Below are 16,558 nucleotides of genomic sequence, written 5' to 3'. Positions count from 1 at the left end.
GGCTTTTCCAAGAGAAGTTTGGATGGTTCCTCCACCCGGGATTGTAATATGTGCCATAGGCATTATTGCCTTGGTTAACAAATGCAGCATTCACTTGCTCATAGTGCTCACTTTGCACATGTCTATGGGGACAATTGGAAGTAGAATGTAAGACACTAAAACAAGTCATGCAAGTCTCATTAAAATTGTGATGAACATAGTTAAGGGAGGAAGACACTTGATTCACCGAATTTTGGTTGATCAAAAATTGAACAAACCTTTGAGATAAAGACTTGACTTCAGCGGCTATGTCATTGGAATTGTCAAGTTGATATAAGCCGGCATTCTTCCTTCCACCTAAATTTCTACCATTTTTGGAAGACAAGGATCTATGCATTGAGTTCTCACTCATGCTCTCATAAAGACACTATACATCATCTTCATGCCTATCAAGATATGAACCACCCATGGAAGCATCTACCATTCCCTTAAAATAATCTGAAAAACTTTCAAAGAAAAATGGCACTAATTGCCATTTAGGAATGTCATGATGTGGACACTTCCTAAGCAAGTCATTAAGGCGCTCCCATGCCTCATGAAACAATTCCCCTTCCTCTTGAGAGAATTCTCTAATTGAGGTTCTCATTACATTAGTCTTTAAAACCGGATAGTACTTCTTCAAGAACTCTAGTTGCATTTCTGCCCAAGAAGATATTGAAAGAGGCCTAAGATTGTTAAACCAATATTTTGCCTTATCTTTAAGGGTAAAAGGAAAAATTTCTAGTCTTAAGACTTCTTTTGGTATGTCAGTGTATTTCACAGTGGAACACACTTCAAGAAACTCATCCAAATACTTATAAGGTTCTTCACTTGGAGGTCCATGATAGTTAGGAAGTAATTGAATAGTTTACAGTTTAATTTCATAATGATGTGCTCTAAATAGGGGCAATTGAATGCATGTAGGTGCATTATATTCACTTGGCACATATCGATCTCTTAAAGCAAGAAGAGGATTCACAATTGGTGGCTCTACACGAACACCATGATTCACTTGAGCAACGGGAGGTGGGCGTGGAACAAAAATTGGCCGAGGCATTCCCAATGGAACTTGGCCTTGTTGTGGTGGTGGAATGAATGGTCTTGACATGCCTAATGGTACTTAGATATTGTCATGATGCACATTAGGGTGGAGGATACCTTGTTGGTCTATGTGACCAAGGTCCTCCACATGGTCCTCATTAATGTCCCCCATTGATGAGATGGACTGATTAGAGCTACCTCTTCCCCTAGGATTACGGACAACCAATTTGAGATGAAAATCGAGTGAGATAAGAGTGGGATTTAATAACCTACGACCATGCACGCACAAACAAAGCAATAACTATCAACAAACACGTGGCAAATAACAATCACTTCACCTTCGCAACAAATCAATCAACAGGCCTCCACATATGTCTATCCCATACTCCCATACTTTGAACAATATGTAAAGAAAAATTAAATTGCCTCCACGCGGGCTCATAATCTATCTAAGAATTTAAAGACTTGCCTCCATGCGGGCCAACAATTTAACTAGAGATAGAGTTAGAAAAGCTCACAAAGGGTCCTTAAGCAACTTCAAATTGTTTTTCAATTTTTGCCTTGCTATGCAAATTTTTAGATTTTTTAGGTTTTTATGCTTTTGCTTAGCTTGCTTGCTTCTTGCTTTAGAATTTTCCTTTGCTTTACTTTCCTTGGCTCAAAGTACCTAGTCAATCAAGAACAAACACAATAAGTAACCAAAATAAAAATAAAGTAAAGACACGATCAAAAGAGTACTAATTCCTAATTGTTTCAAAAGTACAGCGTTGCCTAATCCCCGGTAACGGCACCAAAACTTGGTGTCACTCAAACCGAGTGCATGCAAAAGTGTAGTGTGCCAAGTTTAAATTTATGAAATGCCACTACCACTTCTAACTAAAAATATAGTTAGGGTGAGTAGGGATTGTCCCAAGGGATTGGAAGTGTACTTTTGCTTGGAAATAAGGTAGGATTAGTAGGTCGAGTGATCAAAAGGTGGTTTAATTGGTTAATTAAACTACAATTTTAACGAAGTGAAAGCAATGTGAAACAACTAAATTAAGTAAAGTGTACAGAATAAGAGAGAGGTCTTGGGACCTAGAGTTCACCACTAAGCACCACCTTCCTAGACACTCAATGTGTAATGAATGAGGGGGATTATGTGTTGCAATATTAGTGTGTGTGTGTGTGTCATTGATTGAATTAACAAGCATGGATAACTAATTCAGTATACATTGTCTAAACAAACTAGTGAATAGCACAACATATCAAATTAAGCCATTATTCCTTCCTTTAAGTCCACGATGAATACACATCATTAAAATTAGGAAATATACTACTTGCATTCATAAGTATGGAACATCAAACAATAAGCTTGGATTGTCCTCCCATCTAAGAAAGTAAGGCAACTACACTACAACTAAGCTAGGGATATAAAAATTAAACTAATTAAACTAAGGAAGAGGCATAATCCATCAAGAAATGAGCATGAACCATCAAATAAATCACTAGAGTATTCTATTAAAGCACCATGCCTTGACAATCACTAGATTCATAGTATCAACACACATAGATATGCATCAACATCACAAAATCTAGAGATAAGCACATGAACATCTATTCTAGCATACACAAACATATGAATAGAATGAAATGATTAATTGAAAGTATTAAACTACACATATCATTGTAGAAACAAGATTTATATACAAGTCAAATATCAAGACAAGAATTATAACACAAATCCCCTCAAAATACAAAACATTAAAGTCTAGGAGGCATGCTTAGGGCTATCTCTAGCCCCAGGAGAATGGTTTAGCCACTCATTGATGTAGTCATCCAACCATTAAGGGCCATCTCCATGATTAATGTGATCTTCTTCTCCTTGATGGAAACCCTAGATTAGTGGAAGAACTCCCAAATGGTGTGTGTCTCTCTAATCTATAGACTCCTCTAAGCTCTCTTGTGTAATGTTTCTTTCTCCCAAGATTGTATACGTGTAAAATGGCTCAAAATCCTTATATAGGTAGCTTAAGCGTCAATGGTCAGATCTCGTGCACTAGGCCCCTCAAATGATTGCACCACGAGCACACCTTTTAATTGGCTGGAACTTTGTTTTTCTCGCACTTGAGGAGGTTCGATCGATCACGAGGATGGTTAGATCGATCGAACCATGGCAGTGCCTTTTTGGAATAAGACAAATATGAGATATTTTGGGATATTTTGGGAAAAAGACAAAAGTGGTAGGTGGGGATAAGATAAAGGGTGTTCGATCGAAGATGGGAATTTCCTGAGGATAAGGACAAAAGGCTCGATCCATATTGAAATGGTTGAAATGATCAATATGAGATTGATCTGAGCTTGGTATGATCGATCAAAGAATGCTGCTTTCCACCTCTTTACTTCCACTTTGCTCCTTTCTTCCATTGAGCTAGAGATTGCATCTTTTATGCTCCAATTTAGCTCGATTAACTTATTTTGGGGATAAGTGCCTGAAAAGGGCAATAACATAAAATTAGTCTAAAACGGGAAAATAAGATAGATAAAGGTCCTAGAATACTTGAGCTTAAGGGATTTAAATGTGCACTTTTCAGCGCTCATCGTTATATCTCACTCATACTCATTAGCTCTTAACTGTTTAGTTTTTTAATATAGGTTATATTTTGTTTGGGGGTACAATATTTGTTTGATATGCTTTTCGATTATTTTCCATAACCTCTTTGCAGAAATTGTATGTCCACATCGAAACAAGTAAGGTAAAATGTTCCAATATTTCCCTATATGTCTCCACATATACTTGTCCATTTAGTTTCCACATTCTTTTGTGTCAACACTAGCTAGGGACAATGTTGTCTTTTGTTTGGGGTGGGGCAATGATTTTACTTTTATGGAAATTACAAATTGAATTGCATGTTATGTCAAAATTGGGTAAATTATTGTTCATGTAGGATTAAGAATTGGTATTTTTGGGTAGTTTTGAATCTTTAATTTATGTTTTGGTGTATGTGGTCCACATCATTGTCAAGTTTGACTGTTGTTAATGATAATTAGTCTCTAGTGTACTTCACTTCTCACAGATGCACACTAGTATCTTTTTGTGGGGTATAGGCCTAACCTTGTGTTATATATTACATGTGTTGAATACGAGATAATAAACCTTGAAAAGTAGATGTCCTTGGCATGATGATATGGAAATATGCATGATTAGTTAATGCCTTTCACGAAGTAACCATGCCTCTTACCTCAGTAAGCAGTAAGTGTTCGTGTCAAAAAGTGGAGGGTTAGGCAAAAATGAAAGTGTTAGTAGTGCTAGTTTAGGTTCGAAGCCTAGTTGACTTGAGTTAATAGCTCTTTGGGATGTCTTTAGACCTAATGCCCTAAAACCATCTGGTTGGGAGTCATTAGCCCAAAGCTCGTTACATGGGTCATCTAGAAAGACTAATAGACTTAAATATTGCACAATTTCCCATCTTTGGAATAAATAAATAAATAAATAAAATGATGAAAAATTCGCATGTATAACTAAAGTCATGAATTCATGTCTGGGGTACTCTAACTTGGAAGGGAATATTAATGAGTTGAAGCTATTGTGATCTAACATAAGGATAAAAGGGTAAAACACATATTGGATGCTAGTTCACTTCAAAAGGAAGCTAGGGATTGATTACTATTGGGAATATTTTGAATTGAACTTTGTGTGGGGACCTTAGTATTATTGCATGTAATTAGAAGTTTGGGATTGCTTGGGAATATTAATCTTTTTTATACTTGACATAATAGTTAACTTGATGATGATATGTATGCATGGAAGTAATTGAGCTAAGTGCAATGTGTGCACAATTTTGGATGTTTGTGGGTATCATCTCTGGAAACCCTCACGAGGCTATAGCTCGTCCACTAGGGTAACCTAGAGGTTTAAAGCCTTACTGCATATGATAAATGCAATCGAAAATAGCCTGCGAAAGTGGCACATCTCAGTTAAAGTAGCAATTTTGTAAACTTATCTCCTTTTGCCTTTATTTGCTAGAGGACAAGCAAAAGCTTGTTTGGGGATAATTTGATAAGTGCACAAAACTTGCTATTTTATACTCAATAATAAATAATTAATTAATATTTTCTATTAAATAAATATGTTCATCCCTATTTTACATGTTTTATAGAGGCTGATTTATAAATGAGAAGGAAAGAGACAAAAATAGAAAAAATGTGAGATTACATAATCAGTCAAAGTCAAATTCAAAATTGGTTTTTTCATCAAATTAGCAAAGATCAATTGTAACGACACAGGTTTTATTCAACCCGGTGCGTCAGTGATGACCCGAAACTTAACCCGGTAACGGATCCTAAATGCGAAAGCGAAAGATAAATAAAGGTCTCTAGAGATAGAATTCATCCCTAAGACACTAATGTACCCTTCCATGAAGTCCCAGAAGTCAAAAAGAGCAAAAGAGGAAATGAGAGTCAAAACGGGCTAAATTCGTCAATCAAGGGTAAAACGGTCAATTTACAATTAAAAAGGGAAACTTGACTCTAAACAAATCAAATGAGGTCTATACAACCTAATCTTACCATTTCACCACATTCCAAGAGGTTCTAAGAACTTTGGACAAGAATCTCACTAAAATATGAATAACTCTCATTGTGATTTGAATCTGAGAATGGAATAGGTACCATTGGAAAGATGACTCAAAATCCTTGAGTTTAGGCTCAAGAATCACCCCATTTGGGTTAGGAACGAGGGAGTTATGGCCTTTTGAAGTTGGAATATCAGTGCTGAAACTAAATCTGGAAGATTGGGGTATGAGGGCTATTTTAGTCGACCGAAATAGAGTTTTGGCCAACCAAAACTCACAAAAACTTTTCTAAAGTCTTGTTTTTGACAGTGGTTACTTCGTTAGATTGAATTAAGCCATCGGTCGACCGAAATTAGCCATCGGTCGACCGAAATGGCCCTGAAAAGTGTTTTTGGGAACTGGAATGTGCATTTTTAGAAATCAAAAAGGCACCTTCGGTCGACTAAAACACCTTGAAACCTGCTGGAAGCTTCACTAAACATGAAAGATTTGCAATTGGACATATAGAATTCATTCTACCCACATGCATAGGTCAAAACTGATCCTTTTTAAGGGAATTTAAGCATGTGCACATGTTAACAAGCATAATATGAATTATTTGTACATAGAACAATGGCTCATGGCCTCATACACATCAATTATAAGAATCTCACATGCTAAACCTCCAAAGTTGGTAAAAATACATTTTTAAAGCAAAAGATGGTACCAAATGACTACAAGTACTAAATTAAACATATTTAGCCCTTGGCCTTGTTACACACATATCCAAAGAGTATCAAAAGGTGCATTTAAGTGCACATTACATATGTTGGACTACAAATACACGTTTTAACATAATAATCAAAATGAAGCGTGATATGCTAACAAGTGCATATTCTACTATAACAAAATTACTCTAAGTAGTCAAGCAAGCCTAAGAGTGTTGTGTATCCCACAATAAAGCTTCTTTACCTGAAAAACACCCGGTAACTTTGGGGTGAGTAAACAAGTTTACTCGTAGGGAATGAGCATGCATAGTTTAACTTATTACAAGGCTTGCAATTCAATATAATTTAATCCATGCTATTAAAATGACATTGAAACTTTCAGCATAGCACATTGAGATGAAATTTCACAAAGTTATTAACTTGGAAATTAAATGCGAAATGAAACCAAAGTGGATACTTGGATATTGCCCGGATTAAAACCGTACTCTTGGGATCACTTTAGGGCTATTAACCCATGGATACCTTCCCCTAGTGCGCACTATAGTGTAGAGAGCTCTCTATCTCCCGTACGAGAACCAAGTCCTAGCCAAGTCATGTTCTTGATAATATCCCAAGTTTCCAAAATCAACAAGTTGAGCAACAAATCATGATATGTGATAAAAACACAATAAAGCTCCATGAATTTCATGACTAAATCATTAGATCAATAAGATAGAAATTAAGTAGACTAACTAGTTAATTTCCCTAGATTTCAAGAGTTGTTCAAATGATTCCAATTTAATATATAACAAGAAGTAAGTTATGGCCATGCCATATATCAAGTTCAAATTGGAATACAAGTATGGTACAAATAAGTAGAATTAAAATCAATTAAAATTAATTAATTCTTTAGATTTAAAAGCTCATTTAAATCATGTCAAATTAATATACAACAAAGATCAAGTCATGCCATGCCATATATCAAGTCTAAAATGAGTTATATGTAAGCTACCATTAATCATTAGTTACTCAATTTAGTACAATCATCCATACAACTTATACATCATTATAAAAACAATAATTGACTTGAATAATAAACTAGAACACCCCCTACCTCACAAGAGGATTGTTCCTCTTGAATCTAAGAGAAGCAAAGGAATTTCAAGTTTTCCTTCTAGGGTTATGAAGAGGAAGATGAGGCAAGGCTTTTGTGTTCCAAGCTTAATGGTCTAAGGTGAGTGGAAGGAGGTCAAAATTGAAGTCAAAGCCTTAAACCAAGCTTTGTCTTCAATGGTGGCTAGGTTAGGGTTCTTGAGAGGAAAGAGATGAATGAAGTAAAATGTGAAAACCCTAAGTTAAATGTGGTGGGATTATCCACTCATTAGGTTCTCTTGCACTACCTCTCACACACATATAATGGAAGACTAAATGTAAGACCTACACTTGTCATTAATCTAAGTAAACTTCCAAGACTTAATATTAAACCTACATTTGTCAACCATCCATGCCAACAAGTGCTCCTATCCTAGGCCAACAAATGGGTAAATCTCCACCCTCCATGTGTCATGAGATTAAGCCTCCAAGTGGTTCCACCACAAAACCAACAAGTGGCACCTTAGAAATGTAACACTTGTCACATTTTTCGAAAATTGCAAAAAGGTCCTTTTTGAAAATATCTTCCAAATTAATTTGCAAAATGGTCCCTAAGACGAAAAATAATTACTTTATTTAATTACACAAAAACCCCTCAAGTTATGAATAATTACCAAAAGGTTATGCATCCATGCCCTTTATAAGAAAAGTAAACATTTAACATGCTTTTCTACGAAAGTAAAAATGTAGATATCATGGAAATTAAATATCATGGATGTATGTAAAGCCAAAATCAAATCTAAACACGAAAAGTGAGGTTATGCAAGGAAAAATAAAATACGAGAAAAAGACGAAATAGGGAAAAAGATGAAAAAAAAAATTACTGAAAATAGAGAAGAATGACAATGACCGGGTCATTACATTAATCCAAATTGGAATGTACATTAAGTCAAAGATATCAAGCCAAATTGGAAAGCAGCAAAATTTTAGGAAGATTTATTTTTTTTTCCAAATTGAGAATTTTTTTTATCATAAGAGTACAAATGAAAAAGTGAGGGCATACCCTCACTAAACACAATCCTTAAAGAGGATCACACCTCAAGAATAGGGAAAAAACCCTATCCAAAAAACAAAAACTCAAACCAATTAAAATAAGGCTAAGACATCTTGAAGGTAGACCCCTAAAACATCCAAAACCTCCTAAACAATACTTTTTAAAAGTACTTTATTATGTCTAATAACATGATTGTGAGTCCTACAATTCCTTTCACTCCATATGAAATACAAAGTTGCAGAAAAAATCATCCTACTAAGTTTATTCCTCAATTAGTTAACTGCAAATTGCTATGCCAATTCCAAAGAAAAACCACCAACAGTTTGTTGCCTTCAAACTCTCCACTTAAACATATCAGCAATATCACACCAAATTTGCCAAGCATACTCACATTCCACAAACAATTGATCCACATATTCTTCATTATTATAGCATAAACAACATCTAGAAGCAAGTAAGATACCCCTTCTTTAAACATTAGATCCAGTGAGAACTGAATTATGTAAAACAAGAACACTTAGAACAGCCACCTCGGCCGACCACCATTCTAGATTAAAGAAGACCAAAAAACCTTTGGTTTAGACAACCTACAAGCCTCCCATGCTACCTTGTAAGTAAACACAGTGTGCTGCCAAATAATATTATCTTCCCCTCCATAAATTTTGAATTGGTGCATGTAATTCTGAATCTCTAAAAGAATATCAGCAAGCTGCCACTGACCTTGGAGCAGAAAATTACTTAAAACCATACTCTTATCAATTGTCAAAGCTTTAAGAGTTCTAAAACTGAATTCTTCAGAAAGAAATTTACCATCACACCATGGATCGAGAAACAGCTTGATCTTCTCACCATCACCAATATGGAATCTGCAATTTATCTTCAAGATATCCCTCACAGCCACAATACTCTTCCAAATAACATAATGAGTTTCTCTAGGAACAACAGACCAGTAAGTAAACTTCTTTAAATTCATCTGTTTATACCAAGCCACCCACAATCTATCCTTTGAAAGTATAAATTCCTAAGCTAAAACATTTTTAGCAGCTTTGTCAATGTCAATCAACTTTTGTATGCCTAAACCGCCTTCAGATTTTGGAGTAGATATCTTCTTCCAACACAAACCATGGACTTTATAAGATTGAGTATTGTGACCCCAAATAAAGTTTCTCATTCTTCTCTCTATAATATTAACAACAGCAATTGGAATAGAATAAACAGAGGTCCAATACAAAACCATAAGAGTAATAACATCTCTAATCAATTTAACTCTCCCAGCCATAGAGAGATTCATACCAGCCTATCTTGTGTTAGCTGCTTCAACCTTTTCAATCAAAGATTTACAGTCCAATCTCTTCAATCCTTTATCAGAAATAGGAACACCTAAATAAGTGAAAGGAAGATTTCCTTGTTTACATCCAAGAATTCTAAGTATCATGGACTTTCTTCTCACTGATCTAGTAAAAAGACCTCAGACTTATCTCCATTAACAGCCAAACCAAAAACTGATTCAAAATGTCTCATCATTCTTTTTAAAGTCAAAGCTGAGGCCATGTTTTCCCTCACTACTACAAGAAGATCATCTGCAAAAAACTGGTGAGTGACCCCAACCTGTACCCTTCGAGCTGCTTCAGAAACCATAAGATGTCCTACATCACATTCATGTTGAAACATACCTGAAAGGTAATCTGTCACCAAGGTAAACAAGAGAGGAGATAAGGGGTAGCCTTGCCTAATTCCTCTAGATGGTTTGAAAAAACCATAAGGACTTCCATTAATTAACATTGAAAACCAAACTGTGGTAATACATCCCTGAATCCAACCTATCCATTTGCGGCCAAACCTAAACAATTGAAGAATGTTAAGCAAGAAGTTCCATTGAATAGAATCATAAGCCTTTCTGAGGTCCACCTTCCAGGCTAAAGTAGGCTTAGTAGACTTGGGTCCAAAACCACTCAATAATTCATTGGCAATGATAATATTATCTTGAATTTTCCTTCCACTGATAAAAGCATTTTGTTTTCACTTCTGTAATTAGAATTTCCCCCTCTTAATATTTCCATTCTAAACTCTCTAAATATGGACACATGTAGAGGATGCTTGATGTACATTGTTAGTGAGAGAAAATAATAAAAGTCAGAGAATTTTAGTCTTACTTTCTTTCTTATAATTTTATTCTTTTATGAAAAACGTTTTTATTTCTTTATTTTGTTTTCTTATTATTATGCTAGCTTAAACCCCCCTTCTCCAGGGAGTGATGAAGCCACAATGGTTGAAATATAAATAGTTGTATCCTTTATGTTGTGTAAGTTTTTCTCTTTAGAATATTATTTTACTCTTCTATTATTTTGATAAAAAATTAGGAGGAGGATTGTAATGACCTGGTCATTTTTCTTCCTTTTCTTTTTCTCAGATTTTCACGGATATTTTTTTTTTCCGTTGATCTTTTCCTTTATGAGTTCGGTTTCTGGTCACTTAGTGTCATCTTGAGTGCTCGGGGATGGTTTTTGAGACTCTTTTCCGTGGATTGACGACTTTCTTTGAGGACCAAGTCATTTTCACATTTCCACTTTTGTGACACTATTCACTTTCGTCTTTTTCTCGGTTGTCACTTTGTTAGCATAACCTCGCTTTTCGTGTTCGGATTTGATTCCGGTTTTGCATGCATCCACGATATTTAAATTCCATGCTATGTGTATTTTCACTTTTGTAGAAAAGCATGCTAAGTGATTACTTTTCTTGTAAAGGGTATAGATGTAAGACCTTTTTGTAATTTTCTTAACTTTTGGGGTTTTTGTGTAATTATTGTAAAGTAATTATTTTTCATCTTAGGGACCATTTTGCAATTTAATTTGGAAGATATTTTTAAAAAGGACTTTTTTGTAATTTTTGGAAAGTGTGACAAGTGTCACACTCTCATTGGTCCACTTGTTGACATGTGTGTGGAAACACTTTGAGGCCTTGGATGATGACACATGGAGGGTGAAGATTCACCCACTTGTTGGCTAGGATTGGTGCACTTGTTCGCTTGGATGGTTGGCAAGTGTAGGCTTAGGATTAAGCCTACAATGGTTGCTTGGATGAATGACAAGTGTAGGCTCACAATTTGATCTTGCATTAGTGTATGTGTCAGAGGTAGTGTAAGAGCACATAGTGAGTGGAGGATCTATGTCCCCTCCACTCACATTTCATCTTAATCATTTTCCATTTCCTCCCTCTCTTGTAAAGAAAACCCTAGCCTCTATGGATGGAGCCTAAAGCCTTAAGCTTTGACCTTGATTTTTCAGGGCCGTCCATTGATTTCCAAGCTTGAACTTGGGAATACATTTTGTTCCCCTCACCTTCCTCTTCATAACCCTAGAAGGGTTTTCCATTTTGTGTTGATTTGCCTTGGATTCTAGAGAGACGCTTATCTAGTGAGGTAGGGGATGTTATAGGTTTATATTTTGTTATCTTGCATGCTTTTGATGCTTATACAACTTGTATGCATGTTTTAACGTTAATTTGAGAAATTAATGGTCGTTGCAACTTGCATATAACTCACTTATGACTTGATATATGGCATGGCCATGACTTGAACCTTGTTGTATGTTAATTTGGGAGGATTTGAATAGGTTTCCAAATCTAGAGAATTAATTAATTTAATTTGATTTAAATTCTAGTAAATTAGGTTTTGCTTGTATCCCATTTTAGACTTGATATATGGTATGACCATGACTTAATCCTTGATATATACTAATTTGAGATCATTTGAACAACTTTTGAAATCTAGAGATTTAATTAATTTAAATTAATTAAATTCCACATGATTATATTTTGCTCCCTTTGTGAAATTAATGTGATAATTGCAACCACCATGGAATGGACATTCACATATATAAATTTGAGAATTTTTGGACAACTTTGATTTCTAGAGAAATTGATTAATTAGGTTAATTAATTTCCTCTTAGTGTTCTAATGATAGGGACATCTATTTCATGGGGCTTTTGCCTATTTAGCATGTATCATGACTTGCTGAAACTTGGCTCCATTAATGTAGTTAATTAACTTGCACCTTTATCTTGGAATGGTTTGATTACTCATATGTTGCTTAGTAAGTAGTTGAATCATCAATCTCATACTTGTGGTATATTTACATCAATGGATTCTATGTGCTATATATCCTAGTTCGTAGTCTATGTGGATACATACTATCATTTCTTGACATTTCACATGCCATCATAGTTGAGAACTTAGGGCATGACTTGTGTGTTCCAAAATCTTGGTTGTGCATGGAATGTGGCTTAATGCATTACTTGCACAACTTGTTGATTTTGGAACTTGGGATATCAATCAAGAATTGACATGGTTAGGACTTGGTTCTAGTACGGGGGAACGTCCTTCTACCACTATAGTGCGCACTAGGGGAAAGGTACCTATGGGTTAGTAGCCCTAAAGTGATCTCAAGAGTACGGTTTTAATCCAAGTTTCCACATTGGTTGATTTCACTCTTTAAATTTCAAGTTACTATTCCTTGAAGATTTAAACCTGTCGTGTATGAGAAATGCTCCAATTTGGTTTCATTGCATAGATTTTATGCTTCATTCGTGATTTAACCCCTTAAATTTGAAGTGTCATATTCTTTAAAGATTTATGACTCTTTTCGTGTTGTATGGATTATTCTAAGCCTTGTTCAATTACATTAATAATGTGATTCATGTTAATCTATAACTTTTTGCGTTTCATCAAATGTTCCAACTTTGTTCTATTGCATAGATATTATGCCCTGTCCCTAATTTCAAGTATTCTTCTTATCGTGTTCTATGGACTATTCTAAACCTTGTTAAATTGTATTGAAAATGCAATTCATGTTGATCTATACTTAAGCATCCTTCTTGTCGTGTTCTGTGGATTATCTCAATCTTGATTCATTTCATATACGTATGTATGTCACGATTCTTGTTAATTTATGCTCTAGAGTAGCTTAGGATACTCCCTGGGTCTCACTTTAACATAGACGTTAGGTGGCATGAGCCCTTTGACATGTTTCACCTTAAGGTGATAAATTGTAAAACCCTAGGTCGATGCATGCTCATTTCCTACGAGTAGCTTTATGTTACTCACCCCTACGATACTGGGGCATATTTCAGGTACAAGAACCAATGTTGCGATTCTCGTCATGCTTGGATGATTGGTGGACTTGAAGATTTTCATTTCTTGTAAAGGTTGGCTTGAAAAGCCATTTGTAGCCTTATATGTCAAAATATGTATATTTGAATTTAAACATATAATGTGTACACGAGTACACTCTTTTCAATGTATTTGACATGTATGAGATGAGGCCGGAGGCCAATGACATGTATTTGTATCCTATGTGGTTTTGACTTCATGAAATATTATGAAAATATTAAAAAATGTTAAGTTATTGTCTCACTATGTTTGCATCGGGTGTGGGAATTCCGTTTTGATTCTTCCGTAGGATCTCATTAATCATGCATAAAGTGTGGCCAAGGGCCAAACGGTAATTTCCAATCCTTTGCTAATTTTGGTTTTCAAAATATCCATTTCAAATTCATTTTCGCCTTTTTGGCTGTTGGGGGGTCGGATTTTAACTCAACCATTTCTGGGAGCCGCGGACCATTCCCGCGTGCTCAAAATCACTTATTGCATTTGCATGCATATTTGTTTCAGCCTAGAAGTGCATTTGGGGTCATATGTATGTTTGATGCAAATTCACATTTTTTGTCGTTTTGAGCCTAAACTGAGCATAAGGGCATTTTGGGGTTTCCACTTGAGAAATAAAGTTTTCTTTTGGCTTGGTTGGCTAGAAAACATGATTTTGAGGGTAGTTTCTTCTTTGTATTTTTTTCAAAAAGGTCCAAAAAGTCCTCAAAATTGCATTTCAAGGTTGTATTTCAGGTGCAGCCTACAGCAGTTCGAGCGCTCTAAAGGGGGTTTCGAGCGCTCTAACTTTGGGCAGAACTCTCAGGGCAATTTTTGAGCACTTGAAGCCCTTGCTCGAGCACTTGAGGTACTGTTTACGAGTGTATGTGTGCCTTGGTTCAGCATTGCACCTCCGACTTCAAATCATCATATCTTCTTCGTTTTCACTCCGAATTGGTCCGTTCTTGAGTCTAAATTGACCACGTTGAAGTAAGATTTGTAATGGTACTAATTTTAGATTCAGATTATTCTTATAGCTCAAGATATTCAAGTTTTAGTAAGCTAGTGTCTGTTCTTGGTTCGAACCGGGATAGGGTTTCCCTTCATTCGACTTCAGAACTTGATATCTTTGCCGTCCGGACTCTGAATCAAGTGATTCTTGAGTCTATCTTTATTAATTTTTTATTGTCTTTCCAATGGTGTGCATGGTGGCACCTATTTCAGTGTGAGATAACCATTTTGCCCCTGTGTTCATTCTTATACGTTTTTAAACGTTACTTTCGCATTTTCTTCCTTTGGGTTTCGTGACCTCGTTGAGGGTCACATTGGTGTCTTAGAGGAGTGTTGTATCTCTAGAGACCATTGTTCTATCTTTTGCTTCCGCATTTTGGATCCATTTTGGGTCATCATAGGACATACTGGGTTGAAAAATCCAGGGTTGTCACAGGTGGTATCAGAGCTCCTAGGTTCAAAAACCTTAGGATGACGGGTTTTGGGTGCATATCATGCTTTTGTTGCCATGCTCTATGTGTTTATATGCTTTATGATAATATGTTTTGGTTGATAACATGTTTATGTACTTACGTGCTACATGTTGTATGCCGTTTGTTTATCATTATTTTATTCTAATGTAGAGAGTATGACATGTGATGTGTGCTAGATTAGAATTGTATATGCATTATTGTGTTGCATATTTGGCAGGACTTAGGATTAGTCATTGGATGTTTGACTTGAGATTGAGTCATTTGGTGAGTTTTCACTTAGTACGATGGTTGGTGAAATTGGTTTCATTTTGGCATTCTTCCTTGAGGTTGTTGGTGATTGTCCACATGGTTTTATGGTAGTATAGGTTGTTATTGACCTAGCATTGGTTTAAGATAGGTGGTGAGACACCTTTTGTTTAGGCTCTCGTGAGGTGAGTCCTTTAGCATTGCCATAGTGCTGGATTTGTTGGTTTTGGGCCACGATGAGGTCATGGACCTCTTAGGATCCTTAATTGTTTTTGAAGGTTCCTCTGAGATTGCAATTTTCGTGGGTGGGTACATTATGGGCGGGTGCATGGCACTGTCATGCAACCATACTGGCTAGCTACAAGTGCAGTTCGGATGGAATCAATGTTGGTTTTGTTGTGATAGACGTTGCCCTTATGGTTGGTGATGATATGAGTTTTGTTTTGAACGTCTGGTGCTGTGAAGGTAATTGATAGTCGTTTTGGGGATGACTTTGGAGATTAATTTGATTGTTCGATTGTATGGCTAAAGTAGCCATTTTATTTGAGTTCTCCTTGCGTAATGATGTTTTTGGGATCGAGTCGATTGATCGGTATTTTGGGTTAGTGAGAGCATTACACTGTTAGTGTAACTTGTAGTGTCACCTCTAGATTCGGAGTTGGATTGTTGGAGTCTTACCATTGTGGTAAAGGCTCACGTTTGTTTTGAGACAGGTTGTTGTCGTATTGGTTTTGGAGTCAATTTATGGCTAGGAATTGTCCTTCTTTTTACCTAGACACTCTAGGACACGATGTCCATGGGGTTCATTGTTGCATCGTTTTATTTTCTACAGTTTCATTTACTACCATGTTAATAGTATGATTTCTGATATTGTGACGCATGAGTAGGTGGAAGTGTGTCCACATTTGCTTTCTTGTTGTGTGGCACTAGCATGCCTTCTTTATATGCTTAGAGATACCATATTGTTGTTGTACTTTAGTGACATGATTTTGTGCTTACATTAAGACGTGCTGCATGTAACCTTGATTTTTATCTATGTGAGTAGATTTATTTATTTGATGGTTACATTCCTTGTCATATGCATGACTTCCATATTTGGTTCTCCCTTTTGTTCCCTTTTCGTGGTTGTCGTGTTGATATTTGTGGGAGAATAGGGTTTCTTCTCTTTCTTGGTTCGAGTAAGGGACTTCACAAGGAATGAGTCTCTTTTCTTCGTCGCCTTGTGCACGGTTTTGGGTTTGGTT

General features: G+C 36.0%; 1 pseudogene; it reads left to right on the top strand.

Moving 5' to 3' along the window:
- The first annotated feature begins 521 nt into the window (after nucleotides 1-521).
- LOC132297913 (small nucleolar RNA R71) lies at nucleotides 522-620 on the top strand (annotated as a pseudogene).
- The last annotated feature ends 15,938 nt before the right edge of the window (nucleotides 621-16,558 follow it).

This window comes from Cornus florida, unplaced genomic scaffold (assembly GCF_030987335.1).
Source record: "Cornus florida cultivar Cherokee Brave unplaced genomic scaffold, ASM3098733v1 CherokeeBrave_3.0.0_Hap2_Chr02, whole genome shotgun sequence".
In the NCBI taxonomy this organism is placed as follows: domain Eukaryota; kingdom Viridiplantae; phylum Streptophyta; class Magnoliopsida; order Cornales; family Cornaceae; genus Cornus; species Cornus florida.
Note: the sequence above shows the minus strand (reverse complement) of the source record. Positions and strands in the feature narration are given on the sequence as shown.